The sequence below is a fragment of the Orcinus orca genome, chromosome 5, assembly GCF_937001465.1.
Source record: "Orcinus orca chromosome 5, mOrcOrc1.1, whole genome shotgun sequence".
Lineage (NCBI taxonomy): Eukaryota > Metazoa > Chordata > Mammalia > Artiodactyla > Delphinidae > Orcinus > Orcinus orca.
The window spans coordinates 64,734,040-64,746,420 of NC_064563.1; positions in this window are offsets into that span (position 1 = coordinate 64,734,040).

The window sequence follows — 12,381 nt, forward strand, 5'->3', positions numbered from 1 at the left end:
TTAGCCTCTCTGTGGCTTGGTTTCCTCATTTGTACAATGGGATAATAAAAATAACAATAACAACAATAAGAAAAATAAAAATACTGATTACCTCATAGAGTTCTTGAGATGATGCATGAGTCATATATTCTATGTTTATAAATCATTCTATGTGCCTTCTATATAACAAAAGTTTAACAAACGGCTCTTGATATTTTGATGGTTCTTTCACTCTCTCTCTCTTTTCTCTGTCTCTCTCTCTGCCCTTGTATTTACCCATCCTCATCTAGCAGTTTTGAGGTTGCCTCCACCTGCCTCCCAGGCTTCTAGTCCAGAATTGTTGTACAATTACATTTTAGAGCTCTTCTCTAATAGTGATTAACAAGCGATAAATAGATTTCCTTTGTGCTACCCTCCTCTCACTAAACCACTCCCCACCTTCCTGGAACCTGACACCCATTAAAGCCAGAGTCCCCGGTAGTGATCAAGAAGGGGACTTCCCAATCTAGTCCCTGAGTTAAAACTGTTAGTCTTACTCTGACTATTTCATGGAATCATTTCCCCACAGGACTCCTAATACCAGTGCTTATTTCTAGGTCTGGAGTGTCCAGGCTTGTGAAATCAGCCCTCCACTGGTCTACAGTGATATTTATCTTGAGTTTTCATCAGTACCTCTCTCTAAGGTGTTCTATTTTCATGTTCTATCTGCCATTGCTCCGTATTTGGAGTGAAGTGAGTAGAAACTCATTGAGCCATCCTGACTGGAAATCTTACCCCCCTTTGCTTTACTTTTTCCTCTCTTTTACTTTTTAAAAATTACCCTTTCCTTCTCTTTTTCCTACTCCTTCATGTATTTTCTAAATAAAGGCTAAAAATGCATAATAAACATAATTTAAAAATTAAAGAAAATAGAGACTTCTGTTTTAAATTCACAGAACTTTTTTGTTTTTGCTCTTCATCTATCATCTTTTGTAATACTCATACTAATAATGCAGAAAACATAGCCAATATTTTGTATACATACTGAGGTGGTGACCCTTGAAGGAAAACTAAATGAGAAAGTCCAAGGCCAAAGTTCTGACTTTGGGGGGTTGCAGGAAGGGAGAGGCTCTTTGTGACTACCACCACAATCCCCACCCAACTATCTCAGAATTAAAAATAACTCTCACTCTTCACAAAAGATAATGATGAGTCACTGTACTCATTCAAAATCTTTAGAAGTCAGGAGAGTGTTCTGTAGTATTCCAGGGCAGTTGTTCCCTTTGCCTGTCTGATATTTCCTATTCCTGTTTGTTCTCCTTTATTTTCCCCACTTTTAATAGTGACCATCTCTCTTTGTATTATCTGTCTTTCTATTATATTTTAAATCTCTTTAAAGTATTTGGAAATTAAACAGGAAAAGGTGAAAGGTCCATACTAGCTATCCCTTGTTGCATAACAGGATATCCCAAGTTTAGAGACTGGAAACAAATATCTGTTATCTCAGTTTCAATGGGTCAGGAATCTGGGAGTGGCTTATAACTGGGTAGTTCTGCTCTCAGGGTCTCTCATGAGACTACAACCAAGGTGCAACTGGGGCTACCAAAATCTCGGGACCTGACTGTGGGAGGATCAGCTTCCAAGCTCACTCACATGGGTATTGGCAGGCCTCAGAACTGCTTCCAAACTCACTTGTGTGAGTCCCTACACAGCGTTGCCTTATGACATGGCAGCTGCCTTTCCCCAGAGCAAATGATCTGAAAGAGAGCCTGCAAGATAGAAACCAAAATCTTTACATAACCTAATCTCAGAAGTGACATCCCATCACCTCTGCCATATTCTATTCACTAGGAGGGAGTCAATAAATCCAGACCACACTCAAGAGGAGGGGATTGCATAAGGGCATGAATACTAGAAGTCAGGGATCATTAAGGATCCTCTTAGGAGATGCCTAAGGATTTTATAGACCAGAGATTCCCAATTTTTCATTCAAGAAACACTTCAACATTCCATGTGGTTTCTGTTTTGAGTTTTTCTTCCTGGGAGATTTTATTTATTAAGTAATAGATTATTTCTTCACTTTTATTCATATAAAACTATAATATGCAATACAGTAAAGAGCATAGTTAATCAGCAATATTTTAAATTAATGAAGTTATGTAATTAATTAGATGGCCAATGCATTAATTCATTTTTAGGACCTCTTCTAATATAAATATGCCATTTCATTTAGACTTTATGAAATACTGAAAATGATCCCCATGAGAAACTGGGGAGAATTCCTGTATGAAGTTTTAGAGGTTCAAATAAACCAGATTAAGTAAAATTGATCTAGTCAAACCCCACTATTTTGTAGATTAGAAAACCGGGTTCTAGAAAGGCCAGTGTTAGAGTTGGAACTATATTCTCTATCTCCTGGTCATGTGTCCACTACAGCACAGTGATGTTGTTGGTCTTATTCTTTACTCCCAAAGACCAGCAAGGGGCACTTAATAAAGCATAATGATGATCGTAATAATGATAATATTTATATGGTATGGTAGTCATTTTACAATATATACAAGTCAGATCACTATTTTGTACATCTTAAAGTTATATAGTGCTGTATGTCAATTATACCTCAATAAGCCTGGGGGGATGAAAGATTGATAAGGTAAAGCTAGTGTTATTAAGCATTCTCATTTTAAAGGGATTAACTTGTTTTAGCCAAGGCAACCATAGTTAATGGAGCATTTTATGACACTCAATACAGATCAAATCCTGGTCTTAGAATTTCTTTATTCTAATTGTTTAAAAAATTGACTTTGATGATGTTTAAGGGTAGTTTACTATGTGAAATAATTTGCCTATCAACCAGAAAATAAGTTGAAAGCATCACTGTAAACCTGTGACTCACCCATAGTTCCAATGTGAGTGAAAATTAGTAAACATGGATGAGCATGGCCTAACCAGTTAATCTAGTTAAAGGTTCGTTGGTCTCATTCCCCAACACTAGGACTGTGAGGTTTGCACACTGACAAGTTTTCCAAACCCCAGCTCTTGACGTTAAGCACTGGATCATTATGGCTCAATGCCGAATAGCATGACCATATTTCAAAACGCACAAGTTACAAGATACTAAGTTTTACCTTCTCATCTCCTAAAGTAAAATAGTATAAAGAAACTGCCTTTACTTTGTAGTATCTACCCAGTGGAGCTCTTTGAGATAAAGTAATTAAGAAGTTAATCAGGTACTTCCCTGGCAGTCCAGTGGTTAAGACTCCGCACATCAACTGCAAGGGGCACGGGTTTGATCCCTGGACAGGGAACTATCAATAAGAGCCTGTGTGCCACGCTGTGTGGGCCAAAAGAACTTTTTTTTAAGTAAAATAAAATAAAAGTGTGAATTAAAAAAAAAAGTTAATCATAATTGAATTTTGGTCACAGACATTGCTGCCTAACACCAGAGAAAATACAGTTGCTCTCCTTTTCTAATATGCAGGCTGCTTCCTCTGCACCCCTCTGTCCCCCACCTCCACAGTAAAGGCCTACTGTGATAGTGACTAGCTGGATAAACTTAATTTGGGTGAATTATTAGGAGGCCCACTGCACCCAAAGACATGTCTTTCAATCATATTTTGTCAGTATTAAAATTGATGTTTTGAGGTCCCATTTGTCTATGTCCTATGTCTTTTTCTCTACTGATTCCAAACCCAGATGGGCTGATAAACAGCTGTTATTTACTGGTTCTCCCCAAACCCCAAAGTCAAGTTTTTATAAGTGGAAAGGTGTCTTATTTCAAATATACTAGAAATATTTAAAACTATGTTTTCTAAAAAAAAAACAAAAAAGCAATTTAAGTTAATTGTAGAGAGTATTTGAGAAGTGTGCACCAAAAAAATAAATAAATAAAAATCTATTTTAACATTTATAAAAGGTTGTGAAAACTAGAACATAAGTAGTTTATGATTTCTTTGGTCTGAAGGAATAAGACCTGCTGATAACAGAGTCACTGAATGCTTTCAGTGGAGGGGTGTGTGTGTGTGTGTGTGTGTGTGTGTGTGTGTGTGTGTGTGTGTGTGTGTGTGAAGCCTGCTATTGATGAACAGATTCTAAGCAACTTCTCAACTGTGACTAGCCTCGTTCACTAGCCTGTGACTAACAGAAAATCCTTTAAAAACTTTCAACCCTTACCTGTTTAACACTATGAGAGGCTTCTATAATATTCCTATCTATTATTTTTGCAAGGAATCACCTCTATGAGATCAGAATAGAAGAAAATGATCACAGAAAAGGCAAAGATGCAATATGGCATTAGGAAGAAGCAAGGAGGAAAATGAAACATTTGTAGAGATGCTATTTGCTATTTTGAAAAAGTCTGTAAAGACAAAGCTAATTGGAGCTGCCTAAAAGGTGAAGCACCTTTCCCTATTTGGGAAGGCCAATAGAAATTGGACTCAGAATATCTGGATTCAAAGACAGGCTCTACACTGAGCATTTGTATAATCTCAGCTGAAGAACTTCACTTCGCTGGGCTCCTGTTTCTTTATAAAATGACATGGTGTCAGTGATTTGTCTGTGGAGACCTAGGAGTTTTTTGGAGGCAGTGTTTTGGAGTTCAGTAGGGAGAAGTAATGAGGTTGAAAAGATGCCTCCACCCTCCTCAACTTCAACCAAAAGAGCTCTACTTTTACCTTCTCATGCATTGTGCTTCTGAATATAATGTGTTGCCAAAAGTATTTTGAAACCATTGGTCTAGCAAAGGTTAAAAAAAAATCAGCATGAAACTGTATATCTGGGTTGGTAAGGATCCATCATGTGCGAGGATAGAAAGTCTACCTAGATGATCCTGAAAGGTCAATTTCAGGCCCTTCCCCTACCTAAAGATATTGGAGATGCAGGGTGGAGACATCTTGCTGAGCTCCAGCTCAGACTCAGGAATGGCTCTAATAATCAGACAGTACAGGAGAGGCAGCTATCTAGGATGCAAGAAATGAAGGCAGCCCTGGGAAATTTAACTTTTCTTTTTAAATGTTCTTAATTTTATAATAATGCATAAATAAATTCTTTTAAAATAGTCTACTAATATAGAAATATAGAGACCAAGTGTAAAATTTCCTCTTTATCTGCCCATCCCACAATATCACTCTTCTCACCATAGGTAATCACTATTTTCAGTTTGGTCTGTGCTCTCACAAACCTTTTTTCCTATGCAGATGTGTGTGCACATACACTGTTTTTTAAAAAAACAAATGGTATGTGTTGTGCAATTTGCTTTATTTACTTATTAATATGTCTGGGAGTTCTTGTGTATCAGTTCATGTACATCCATCCTTTCTAAAATAATTTTATTATATTTTATGATATAGCCATATTTATTTAATAATCCCCAAATTAGGGGCTTTAAAGTTGTTTGCAGTTTTTTATTAATAGAAACAATAAGCATCAGTGTTCATACATCTTTATGTACAAGTGTGTTTTTCTGTAGGATAGATTACTAGAAGTGGAATTGTTATGTTAAAGACTATGAATATTTTCTAAGCTGCACCTATTTACAACAACACCAGTGTGTTTCTCTATATATTTGCCAACAGTGAATATTAATTTTCTTAATTTTTACCAAATTGATGATAAACATTTTGATACATCAACTTGTATTTTCCTGATTACTAGTGAGATTGATCATCATTTCATCTATTTGTTGCCTGTTTGTGTTTACATTAGTTAGAAGAAGCACTAAGTATGGGAATCTAAAGACTAGATTTCAGTCCTAGGTTTGTAACTAGCTTTGCAGGCTTTGATGAACTAAATCCACCTTTCTGAACCTCATTTTCTCAATCTGACAAATGGAAATAATAGCCCCACTCCTGCCTTTCTCCACAAAGTTAATGTGAGGGTTTGGTGAAATAATAGATGAAAAAGCAAGTGGAAAACTCCAAAATGCTAGACAAATAGATGGGATTTCTTTTAGTTTTAAAAATCTGTGTAATATTATTGAATAATTCTGTAATTAGGACTTTTTCTAAACAAAAGAAAGCAAGCTAGTATGTGCAGCTGCTCATTTACCTACTAACTTCAGGGTCTCTCCAGACAAGTTGTGAGGAGGGTAGAAGGCTCAGTTACTGGTTCAGCTCCAACACTGTTCCCCATCGCACCCTGGCCAAGTGACCACAGAAGAAAGCCTACTCCTTGCAAGTTTTCTAATCCAAGCTTGTTATTTCAAGGAGTTGGGGTGGGGGGTGGGGTGGACCCTCTCCCACATCTTCTCTGGTTCATCCATCAGCAACAACAATGCCATCTGGTTACCGGGGACCAGTGAGGCATAAAATGCCTAGAAAAGCAGCTGTCTTCCCCTTTACCTGTGTCAGAATTACTAATTAAGTGACAAACTTGCCTTTAGCTATAAATGAAATTTCGTGCTGCTGAAACTAGTGCAGCCTTTACACGTTATTAACTACTCCTTTTTGTAACTACAACCCTTCCTTTAAAAGAAACATATACTTCATGAAAACAGGATAAAAATTCCCATCTGGTCGCCTGTATTTTTCAGGGTGATGTATGCAGTAATTTGTATAAACCTGTAATTTTTATCCTACCTCTTGCTTTTTACCTTGAGGTGAAACCAATTTGCCTGTTTATGCTTAGTTTCTTTTCCCCAGTGTGGGTTCCTAATATTGCACATGACAGAATTTTCATTTGCAATTTTTCCACTACCAATTCAAATTGCCAATATATCACATAAACCTGGATGTGAGAGCACTGTGGCTGAGTTGTGTTACCCTTCCCAAACTTTGTAAAACTTCATGTAAATATAAGTAGGCCAATTCATACTCCCAGAATGTCAGCACTTCATCTGTATAATCTATTGGATAAACCACGAATTGGAAAATCTGAATTGGATTAAATTTTAGACGTTTTCTACAATCAGTAAGTCTACTGAAAGATCTACATGTTTTTGGTAACTAATATTGGAAGAAGCCAATCTAGGACCAAAATCAAAAGGATGCCCCCAAATTATGTTATTTTTCATAACTGACTTGAGGACCTGGCCTATTTGGTAATAGACAGGATTAATTTCAGCCAGACTGTACCATTTGCAATGTGACCCAAATGCCTAGGGTCACTAAGGCACACTTTCCCCTCAGTGCTTTGTGTTAGGTCATTATTGAGTTCCTATGCAATTTCCCTAGAAAGAGCGGGGTTGTAACCTTTTTAAACATACTGCATCTACTGGATATGTTACCAATTCGATGCAACCATCATTTGTTGAGTTCCTATTATGATGAAAGCCCTGGGCTAGGGATGTGAAGGGGATAAATATGAGTATTTATATTTAAGCATATAAACATATACTGCCTCAAGAAATTTTTCATCTAGCAAGAGAATTGTCATATATAAAAATAACTACAGTGTAAGACAAAATGTAGAATTTTCGCTAAAATGGGTACAGAGTAAACTATCTGATAGTCTGCTGGGTCATGTGGAACCATTGGTTTGTGCTGTGTGTGCCAGTTAACATATGGGCAGTCTCTACATCTTTGCTCACATCTCTTTGTTACTTGTATGGTTCAGCCTCTAATTTTACCTCAGTATTGTTGAGAGTAGGGAGTGTTTAATGCTGTTTTAGAGGAAATACCAAAAGGAGGATGCATTTTCAGCTAGCACTCCTAGCAGGAAGCAAATTGTTGAATCGAAAAGATTTACAATCTTCCTTAAACTTCAGCGTGCATGTGAATCACCTGGGCAACTTCATAAAATGCATATTCTAACTCAGTAGTTCTTAAGTAGAGCCTGAGATTCTACATATATAACAAGTCCCCAGGTGCTGATGCAGACCATACTTTGCTTTGTGCAACAAGGATTTACCACATTGTTCCCACAGAAGGGCTAATTGTGACAAGAGAGAAAACTGTCAAAGAGAGTTCAGCCTAAAGAGAGATGAACAAATGATAGCCAACATTTCACAGAGCATAATGGAGGGAAGCAAAGACTTACACAAATCAACTGGAAAGGACTCAGTACTTAACAGCTCCATTCTGTGCAAGGACATGGGCAAATGTACAGAAAAATTCTGTCATTAGCAATAATGGACAGAAAGCTGAGTTGGCACCCTGGACGACAACCAGACTATGGGACACAAGGAAGAGAATCTAAGCGGGATCACAACAATTCCCCTACAAGTTACTAGTCTTGCTAGTTCCTCAGTGATCAAGAGCTGAAGCCTGATATGAAAACATACTCTATAGCCTCCATCACATATTGTACTATGTGAAACAAACTTTGTAGAATTCTCATTGGAGAGTGAGGATTCTGTCACATTCAACAAATCCTTTTTCTGTCTGCCTGAAATACTGAGCTAAAAAGCTTCCTATGTTATCAAAAGAGATATACACTCAGAAGGCCCTGAGTATTAAAAATCAAATCGTTGACTTGATATATTTGAGTCTCCACATATAGCTACTACAGAAAAAAATAATTGAAACAAAATGTGTTTGCATCCAATATTTTGGTTCTAAAGTACATGACAAAGCAAAAGGATCTTGTTGTAAGATTCTTATACGTCTAAAGAAAAAGACCTACAGCATGGACCTTCAGATGGGTATTATAACCAAGTTCCAGAGTAGCATATTTTCTTAATGATAACAGACATTATGCCTGGCTGCTAACTCTGAGTAGAAGTCAAAGCCAGACAAAGCAGATTTCCTGTCCTTCTGAAGGGGAATTTTTATCATTATTTTCAGGGAAGAGGCTAAGTAATCTTCAGTTGAATTCTGAACTTATTACCCAATAGACTTAAGGTTTCTTATACTACCCAAAGGTCCTCAGAATATTTTATCTAATAAAGGGATAGTTATATCAATCTCAGATTGCTTTATTTAAAACAACTACTTTAAAAGTTCAATTTAAATAGTTTCAATAAGAACTGGCTCATCATCAAATTCTGTTGAATCATTCCGACCTCCTATTCACAATGGGCATTATGGTTTATTCTTTAATGTACATTAATTTGGTTCAAACAGGATCCAGACTGCACATCTCAGCATTCTACTTGAATAAAGAAGAAAGCATTCAATTCGCCTCCATTACAAATTCAGCCTTCCACAAGTCAGTTCTGCCAGTCAGTGATGGCTGCATTGCAAAAACTGCTTTGCGAATGTTTTGCTGGGTTTTGTTGCTAGGTGATGACCAGGAAAACTTTGCAATTCCTGCTGAGAGGTTTAAAAAAATGTGCCTGTAACCAGTTTCATATCAAAGAGGAGGGGGAAAAAATAGGGTAGCCTGCACCTTAATACTTTAAGGTTTACTCCTTGCCCTATACTCCCCCTTAGCTGTCACATAGAGAAATTGTGACCGTTAAGAAATTTATATACACAACACTGAAAAAAAGAAAGGAAAAGAGAAAACAATATTCAATGTATCATCAACCAAACTAGAGTAGAGTTAATAAAACAGAACTTGTCAAATGTCTTCCTTTTAGTCTGAACTAGAACTTAAAAAACTTAGGGATGGGAGAGGGGAGGACAGAGGAAGAGGGAGAATGAAAAGACACCAACTCATTCTCCCAGCATTCTTTTCTGTTCCACATATTAGCAAAGACCTTTTGCTTAAAGAAATTGGCTTGAAGCTAGAGTCAGCTTGTACCTGAGCTGTGTTTCAGAAACCCTTGGCCTGGACCTGACTTTGCAGCCAAGCAGCAGGGATTCCTGGGAAAGCCCAGAGGCCTGTCTGAGTCCTGGTCCTATGTCAGTGATTGATGAGGACAAGTGTGAGAGGTGACACACTGTGAAATCAGACTGAGGCACAAAGAGTTAATCCTTGGGCTTTTTCCAGACTGGGTCCTTTGAGGGAAAAATAATATTTATTCCTTCCTTTGTTAATTTTGCAGCTAAAAAAGCACTCTTGATATCTTATTCACTAGACTAAATGCCAGCCTGCAACCTCAGAAAACTTCGGGAGATAAATACCACACTAGTGGAAGTAATTATTTGTCCTTGTTGCATTATCATCATCAAATTATTTTAAACTGCTGATTTAACAAGTACTATATTATAACCAATAAAGGAGAGCGGTTTTTTCTGCATATAAATTTCTTTTCACAAATTAAAGGACCTACCTATAAATCACAGGGGAGAAAAGTCTGAGAAATTACAACTCTACCACCTTGGGCTTCTCTATTCTCAGTAAGGTAGAAACAGCTTGGTAGTAAGAGTCCCCTTCTCTCCTTCACTAACTCATTCGCTTGTGCTCATTCCCCACCGGGTCCTCTCCTGGGAGGACGGGCCAAGCCATGTGTGTCTTTGACTTGGCGACGCAGGCGAGTTTCTTGTACTTTCGCACCCTCCATAGCAGATGCACAAACTTTAACAGTGTCTTTCTAACACTTCATTAATTATTGAGCTGTGCCAAGAGTAATTATTGGGCTATGCCAGGAGTCCTTTTCTCCCACATCAGTAAACAGTAATTTAGAGAAGGGGGGTTATAACCTTAGGGTGAGCAACGTTTTCCCCCCACAGCTGTGTGGTGAGCTCAACAATAGTGCATATGCTTCAACAAACGAGGAGGTCCACAGCCCAGCCTCTGCGGCATACAGGAAATGCTATGACCAGAGGAAAGAAACCCACCACACTTATTGTGTGACACAAAATTTGGAACATCTCATTCACTAACAGATACAAGATCATCTGTTCTGACTTCGTGCTTTTGCCCTAATTCAATAATAATAATAATAATAAATCCAATAACAGCAAGGGAATTGACTTTCAGGATTTTCCTATATGTTGTAATGGGAACATTAATGTTGATACAATGCTTTCTCAATTATTAAGATTTCTTTTCTCTTGCCATTTTTCGGTAAGATTTTAATTCCCTCCTTTTCCTTAATTAATAGATGTTGCTTTATGGTCACTTGACAACCCTAATCCTAGGACTCAACAAAATAGAAAGGTCTTTTTCCTACGTTTTGAAAGTCAAATAAGACATAGAAAAAGTTGGAGCCAGTGTTCCTCTGGCTCTTTGGAGCAGTTTTGCTGTTTACATTTCAGAATAATGGGACCTTGGGGTTAGAACGTTACTTAGTATAACACTCTTCCCATTCCATACAATGTTTAAATTCTCTCCAAATAATCCCCCCCTCCCAAAGTAGTTAACCAGTCTCTGCTTCAATGGGAGAGAACTTATTTCTGTCATAAACAACTCCTTCTTTAAGATGGCCAGCATTTGAGTGTTCCATCTAATGTATAACAAAAATTTGTCTACTTTTATACAACAGAAACTAACACACCATTGTAAAGCAATTATACTCCAATAAAGATGTTAAAAAATAAAATTAAATTTAAATTAAAAAAAAATTTTGTCTACTTTTAGCCACTGTTCATCATTCCCACAGTGGAGATGCAGAACAACTTTGTAAATATTCCAAATCAGATACTTTTCAAACTTTAAGGTGAAGAAGAAACTCCTAATGCTAAAAATGCAGATTCCAGGCCTCCATGTCCCTAGAGATCTAATTTCAGGAGGTCTTCAGATGGTCCACAATTACACTGCTCTAAGACTTTTCTTTCCACGACTAGATGTCTTCAGACGCTTTCAATTAATTCTTATGAGGAGCAACAGACTCTCACATGTCCAAATCCAATGATCAATTCTCTATTATCATCTTACTCATGTTACTCCTGTTGGTCCCTCTGTCCTTCTTGCAATCCTTTATTCACCTGACCTCTGTGACAGCCCAGAGTCCTGCTTTTCCTCCTGCATTATTGTCTGCTAACATAGCACAATGGCTTCCTTGAGTTCCTTCCAGAACATAAGAAGCGAACTCCCACCTCAAGGTTTTGTACCTTCTTTTCCCTCTGCATGGAATTTTCTTCTTCAATATATGATGCCCTCCCTTAGTTATTCCAGGTCTCTGATCAAATGACAGTTCTTCAGAGATACTTCCCTGACCAAATTATCTGAAATAGCCTCCGCCCTATTCTCTATCCCTTTATACTGCTTTGTTTTCTTCCAGGATTTATCACAGTCTGACAATACGGTATATATTTATTCATTTGTTTTGTTTTTGTTTTCCTCTCTGATAAGAATGTAAACTACAAGAGGGCTGTTTTATAAACTTTGATTTCCTCAGTGCCTAACACAATATCTGGTGCATAGTAAGCACTCAAAAAAAATACTTTTCAGGAAATCTGTGCACTGTTGGTGGAACAGTAAAATGGTGCAACCACTATAGAAAACAGTATGGAGGTTCCTCAAAATTTAAAAATAGAACTGCCATATGATCCAACAAATCACTTCTGGGTATTTACCCAAAGAAAACAAAAACACTAATTCAAAAAGATATATGCACCCCAATGTTCAAAATAGGTGAAGGGGATTAAGAGGTACAAACCTCCAGTTATAAAAAAAATATGTAATTACAGCATAAGGAATATGGACAATAAGATTCTA